The sequence below is a fragment of the Cupressus sempervirens genome, chromosome 3, assembly GCF_028749045.1.
Source record: "Cupressus sempervirens isolate cs-2001-9-10 chromosome 3, ASM2874904v1, whole genome shotgun sequence".
Classification (NCBI taxonomy): Eukaryota; Viridiplantae; Streptophyta; class Pinopsida; order Cupressales; family Cupressaceae; genus Cupressus; species Cupressus sempervirens.
Window position 1 is genome coordinate 574,090,726 of NC_143120.1, and position 8,087 is coordinate 574,098,812.

Genomic DNA, 8,087 nt, shown 5'->3' on the forward strand with positions numbered 1-8,087 from the left:
CACCTCTTTGTACCTAAGTTCGAATAGAAAAGAAAATAGTAGTAAGAATATGAACATTTTTATGTAAGATGACAGTGTTTTAAAAAGTATCATTTATATTAACAACATTTTTTAAGTTCAAGAACCAATAAATAATAAGATTTTTGAAATGTTGCATTATAGAAATGTGATTAGGCTACTTCATAAAATAAAATAAATTTCTAATAATAATAAAAATATCTAATATAAAAAATAAAGAAATATTGTACATCTACCTTTTATTACTTTAGGCTCATGAAAAAGTTAGGTAAAGATGCTCGAAGATATAAAGTTTGTAAAATAAGACACATCATGAATGGGAGGTTCCAATATGTAGAAGTCTTAGACAACCTTCGTAGATCATACACAATATAAGCTCAATTTTCCATGTTTAGCCTCTTCAAGCAGAATAGCCATGTGTATATGTAATCTCATGCATTAGCAATTATTATTCTTTCAATGCTTTTTTAGTTCTTTACCGGTTGGCAAATAATTCAAATTAGGGCATATGATTTTTCAAATATAATGAAATGAAACGCCAATTGTAAGAGTTAACAAGTGCCAACTTGCCATTATTGATTAGTGACGAATTACTTAAGAATGACAATAAAATATTGTAGTTGTTTAATAGTATTTGAAATTTTTACTCTTTGTAGTTGGTGGTGTAACTCCCTGCCAAGGGATCCAAAAGAATTAACCTAAAGTTTAACTAAGTTTGCCAAACATTTTTTTTTAAGAACAAGAAAGAATAACATACATATCAAACATAAAGTAGCAGAAGCAATAACATACAATCATCTATAAGCATACACAACAAATTACATTCTTTAAGGATCCCAAGATGTTGAATCACATTTAAATTTAATTAATACCAAGTCAATCAAATACCACATCCACATGAAAGAATAATTAAAAGTCCAAAGTCCATTAAATAATATGCATTTGTTTCGAATGCCACTTGGCAATAAAATTTGAAATGCTTAATCATCCACTGTACATGTCACAAGGTATGAAAGGCTAAAAGAATATACATTTATAAAAATAGACTACATCATCCTTCTCGGATCCATGATACAAAGTACAATACAATAAATGAAACCATCCATCATAAAGATATAACTATCCATCATAAAGATACAACCATCCATCATAATACACAAAGATAGAATGAAAGGAAATGTAGACAAGGAAACTCTAGCCACAGTATCAACGGACAGATCTCAATGGTAAGAATAAAAAACACTACCGCTCGACCGTGTGGTAACCCAAAAAGGCCCACTCCCACCACGCTGAGGAGATAGTCTCAAGTCCCAAATAGGATATCAATCCAAATATCAAAAGTAATCTCTAAGTCTAGGAAACCCTAAAAGTAATCTAACTCAAAGGTGCCAAGATAAATTTACATCTATACCCAGAGGTACACAAAGACATGTAGGAAATCTATACTGCTAGTGGGCAAGTGTCATCACACGAATCAATGCTAGAGTTACCTGACTAATCTGTTAATCCTTTGGCCCCCTAGTGACTTTATGCGGCACTAGTATCCTTTCATACTGACAAGGCATACTAACGAGTCAACTCTTAAGGTTACCTGACTAGTCTTTTAATCCTCCAGCCCCTTAATGACTTTCTGTGGTACCAATATCTAATTAATTCATTTTAAACCCATTTAATGAGATGTTATCACTTATTAAACTACTTATAATGGGTTACCCTGACAGCCACTTTGGGCCCCAACCTCCATTGCAAGGCACTTCCCAACTTAACATACAAATTACTTACCCTAAGCTCATAAAAGTATAAATCAAAGAATCACAGATTTCACCTCAACCCTATACAATTGACTGGAAATCATCAAAGGATAATTTACAATAACACATCAATTCTCTACGAGCAACTGAAAAGCATCCCAAAAATACTGATCAAAGACTCAAAATGGTTAAGCCAAATATCTCATAACATTCACCTCAGCTTCACACAAGAACAATAGAAAGCAATAATGAACAGTAAATACAAACTCATCATAGAGCATGCCAACACATTACAATCGTTGAGTTTAAAGGATTAAAGATCAATTTATCATAAAATCACAAACACATAACTCCCAAGCCTCTGGTAGACATCCTAAATTGGTCAACACTCTAGTCAACCCAAATCAAAAATATAGACAACATACAGATAACAAAGTGTAGGTTTCATAGTTTGGTTTGATGTTGAAAACATATTGTTAAGTTAAATGTAAGGTTTTAGTTTTCGTTCAATTTAAGTTTCAAGTAAATAAGTTTCACAGTTCACCCTTACAATTAACCCATTTTTATGTTCGAATAGAATAAAAAATTACCCCTATTTGATTTTAAGTCAATTTCCTAAAATAATCCAAGGATAATTATCTATTTAAATTGTTAAAGTAATTCTTATTGATTCTTAAATAAAATAATTTACAATTTTATTAAAAATCAAAATTATTATTAATAATTAAATAAATTTACAACTCTATTAATTTACCTTCATTATGAATTAAACTTAATTAAATTATATTTAATTAAATTAATTAATAATTATATATAATCATTTATTAATTATTTATTAAATTTATTAAATTATTTAATAAAATTAATAATAATTAAAATTTTAATATTTAATAGGCAAAAGCCTACAATGCAACGGTAACTTGCGAGCCTCTCATGTGGGAGGTCTTGGGTTTGAATTGACCTTCATATAATATATAATAATAATTAATTCAAATAAATAATAATAATTAATTTAGGCTTCGACCGTTTACCGATTAAAAAAATAGAAAATTAATATTTATTAAATTTTAATAAAATAACATTTAAAAAAAATGAATTTAATATAAAACTCGATGTGTTTATTTAAAAGGCTCGTCGGCCTTTGTTCTACGGCTGTAGGCCTGGTTGCTATTGCAGGTAGCATTCAATGTTGCTACAGCCAGCAGTCTGGCTTGTTGCCACAACCATTATGGCGACAGGGTACGACTTGGGGGGGTGTGGGAGTTTCCCCACCCCTTCCAAAATATGTATAATTTATTATTATTATTATTTTAAATTTCTTTTTTATTATTTTATTTTATAAAAAATTTATATGTAGATTTTAAAAAAACAATTACCTTTCTCCATTTTATTTTATTATTATTATTATTTTTATAACAATTCCAACCTTAATATGCTAAACAAAATACGACCAACCGATTGAATTCTCCATTTAAATTTTTGATTTCAATACAAACCCTTCCCTACTTAATTTTCACTTTTAAATCTACTAAAGGAGGACTGTAATGATATTTTAGTCTTCCCCTATATAGAAGATTTAACATGCATACTAGAATTTCACAATATTAAAACACGCGTCACAGAGAATTATTCTAATAACCATTTCATAGACATGAAGGAGACAGAAAAAGAAATAGCGTAATTAACTTTGCAATTTAATCACAAGAATCTACCATGATTCTGATGCTAATAATGCAACACCCTAAAAGATTTGTGAGAGAAATTTCTCCTCTCAAAACCTTCTCTCTTCTGAAAATTCTCTTTCCAAATTCGTGGTCCCTTGAAAATGAACCCTCAAATTGTGATATGGAGTTCTCTCCTAAAATTGGGGCACTAATTGTGCAATCACCCAAGAGGATTCCTTGCTCACCAGATTTTAACTCTTTATTATCTTTTCATGCATCTTTAATAGATTATAAAATAACTTTATTTAATTTTACTTGACTTCTCGTTTTAATTAATTTATTGAATTTTAATCTCATGCACAATTTATGCAATCTTAAAACTTTAATAAATTAATATCTTTTCCATTCTTTAATTTATTTTTGAAGTGTTAATTAATAAAATATTTATTAATTTAAGTAGTAATAATATTTAGTATTTATTTAAAAATGATCTCCTAAATATATTATTATTAAATTAAATAAATATTACGCTCTAAAATTAAACTTATAATTTTATCTTTAAACTTAATTCTTTTTATTTAATTAATTTTTCAATTAATTAAATATAATTAAATATTAAAAATATCATAATAATTTTTCATTAAATTAAATCATTAATTTAATTATTTAATTTGACTTAATTAATAGAAAAACCACCAAAGACTTATAAAACAAAATACGAAAATCCATCATAGAAAAACACACACAAGATCAAACTAAAGTGTTATAATCACGAATTAATGTCATACGACGCATTTAAAAGGTAATCAACTCAAATACTTGTCCTAATTTTCTAGGACAAATGGGTTAAAGGTTTAAGATTTGGACTTAAGAATTTATCTCCCTTCTCTTACCATTGAGATAATGCGATAGGGTATGCTCATCCTCGCAATTCAAGGAAGTCGATACCCGGTACCTACAATCTGCATAAAATTCATGCATGTACAAACACATATATACTAAGCTAAATAAGCAATGGCAAAAAGTGGTGCATCATGTAGATCCCAACTAGTAAGTGACTACGACTCCCTTCCTTAACCACATCAGAAATGCCATACATAAAGAAAACATACACGCACACCATACAGTACGGAGTAAGTATCCATAAGAAAATGCATATGATAATCCATCTAACTAATCATCATCAATAACTAAAAATACTATAATCATCATCATGAATACATAAAATATAGAGTACCAAGTAATCTCATCATATAATCAACTGAATGTGAAACAATATCTAATAATCTCAAAATAATACTACTAATAATTAAGCATAAAACTGGCCTAAAAGAGTTCGACAATAATAACAAAATGCAAACTAGGGGCAGGCACTACATGTAGTAATTGTTGTATATAATTGATTATTAAATAGTTATGGTAGAATGGAGGAGTGAGATGGTGTGAGCATGTTAATGTTAACTGTTAAATTTGAGAAACATCTACATGTCAGAGATTTAAATCTTATTATAAATGTAATATACTTTTAAAAATAATTTACTAAATACCACATAAAATATCCGTTTAAATTATAATATTTGGAGATATAAATCATCCATTTTTTAAGAAATTAAAATAAAAAATTTAAGTTAGTAAAAAACTAAATAAATGAAGTTAAAGGAAATATAAATTATTTTGATGTAGTAGATTAAATTATAATTATTTTGTAGTGGATATCTATCGACATTTCTTTAGATAGATTTATTTAAGATATCTATACTAGTTTATATTATTACAAATTATTAGAGGTTAATTTTAATGTGATGTTGGACAAGTGTATATGATTTAAGTTTAAAAAGAATAAGTACTTATGGTAAGGAATTGAGATTATAGTTTTGAATTATATTGTAGTGAAAACATTCTATGTATTTTAAATCTATTATATTTTACAGTATGTATTGTAAATAATAAGTCTATATTATAAATAATGAAATATATGTAAATTTTGAAATAGAATCAAATACATATTATATAGTACACTAATAAATTACACATATAACTCGATAGGCTATTTGTGGGAACTTTGTTCTCAAAAATTGAATTTTTGATGGAAAATTGTCAATTGGCTGGAAAAGTTGTGAGTTGGATGGAAAAAATGTCAATTTTGCCATAAAATTGTAAATCCTTCTCATTAATTATTTATTGGTTAGTTTTTATCTCATTATACTTTTAATGTTGTTTTGATATTTATTAGTTGTTATCTCCAATTTTAGCTATTATTTTTCCTTTTCTATTAATTTTTTAAAAAAATTACTTGTATCTTTCTCTTGTTGTGACATCTATTTATTTAACTTTTGATTTTTAAAATTGATTTATATTTTAGTTTTTTAATTATTTTAATTTATTTTTTTCTATTAGTTTAGTTTTTTCTTTAAATATTATTTTTTAATTTATATATTTTATTTAGTCAATAGAATATTTGTTAAAGATGTTGCTATTTTTTCTTTTTCTTTTTGTATTTCTCTTATTAATTTTTCATAATAGATTTCTTTATAGAGTTTTTAAAAATGATTTTTTTTTTCATATTTGATAAATTGCATTTAAATAAATAATATTTATTAATCTATTTAAAAGATTTTAGTAAATATTATGTTATTTAAAATAAAAATTATTAATAATCTAATTTGTTCACATAAGATTATATTTTAAATTTTCACTTTTAACTATTGTTTTTCTTTTCCTATTTATTTAAAAAATAATTATTTTGATCTCCACATTAGTTCATGTTGTGATCTCTATTTATTTAACTTTTGATTTTTAAAATTGATTTAGGTTTTAGTTTTTAATTAATTAATTTATTATTATTTTATATTAGTTTAGGTTTTTTTTTATAAATATTATTTTACAATTTCTATAATTTATTTAGTCAATAGAATATTTGTGAGAGATCTTGAAATTTTTTCATATTATTTTTCATATTTCTCTTATTAATTTTTCATAATAGATTTTTTGATGGGATTTTTTTAAATGATTTTTTTTTGATAAATTGAATTTAAATAAATAATATTTATTAATCTATCTAAAATATTTAAGTAAATATTATGTTATTTAAATTGAAAAGTATTAGTAATCTAATTTTTTCACATAATATTATATATTTAAAAATAATTTTATTATCAAGCACTTATCAACTTATCGTTGCAAGCACAAAAGCATGCAACTACTAGTTGTTAACAATTTATATATAATGGTAGCTAAAAATTGGGTCAATCATATCATTGATATAATATATAAAATTCTTAAATAAATAATAAAACTTTAGACATATTTTAGTTATTTAAAAATAATCATTTGTGATTGGTAGAGACTAATTACTAATATGAGAAAGTGAATGCAATGACAAGTACAATAATAGGTCAATTTAGTGGGTGTTAAATCAATGTTTTTATATTTCCAAAATATTTATAATAGATTATTTTTGTCATGGTAGATTCTGTAATTAATGAGAAATCATTTGAAATTTAGGAAGTGTTTTTCAATTTGTCAATGTATTGATCAATACTAGATTATATTTGTATAAAAAAGTCCATTTGTATATTATTAGTTCATGTCGTAGGCTGATGGAACTATAGGCATCGATGTAAAAAATACTTAGATGAAAATTTGAATAAACTTATGTCATTTTTCAAAAGCTAAAATTTAAAATAACTACTATATATATATATATATATATATATATATATATATATATATATATATATATATATATATATATATATATATATATATATATATATATATATATATATATATATATATATATATATATATATATATATATATATATATATATATATATTGTTAGAACTATTATATAATAATAGAAATAAGTGCATAAGGGTTGACATAATGACAATCTCATGGAGGCCCTAACCATTTTATATGTTGTGGAGCAATGTTGTTTAAGAGGACGGTGCAAGCGTACTTGTGAATCTAACTCTCAAGTGGTGGTGAATTTGCTTATTTTGTAGTTACTTGAGGATGTTAGTTGACAATTAACTTCAATTGTTAATCAATCTCTTCTCTTTTATACTTCTCTAGAGTTTGTTAGTTTTGTTGGTATAAATAAGTATTTACTATTTACACTTTACTTAAGTTTACTTAGGTTAATGCATTATTTTATTATTTATTTAGATGAGACACTTAGGAGTTTGTGTACTCTCATGAGTTGTCATGTTGACAACATAGAAGTACGCAAGTCTAATTCAACACATGGTGTCTACAACACTGGAGTTTGCATCATTCACTGAGTTGTCATGTAGACAACACATTTATTCACACTCCCTTTTTAGCACATGTTGTCTACAACATAAATTTGTGTGATACATCATTATAGGCTTATCCTCACATCATCGCACTTACTTCTGTGCTTAATGGAGGATAACCCATATCTGGTGGACATGTGCTTGATTGTATGACTTATCATTTTGTTGACTTCTATGCATTCTAGAAGCTCTCCAGAGGCCTTTATATACTGGCACTCGTAGTGTACTTTTATATGGCATATTGAACGAATATATCATCATTCTAACCATACTCTCTCTTTCTGGTCTATAGTTGTGCTTGTGTTTGAGTTCTTAGTTCTTAGGTGAATTTTTTCCTAAGGAAAATTCTT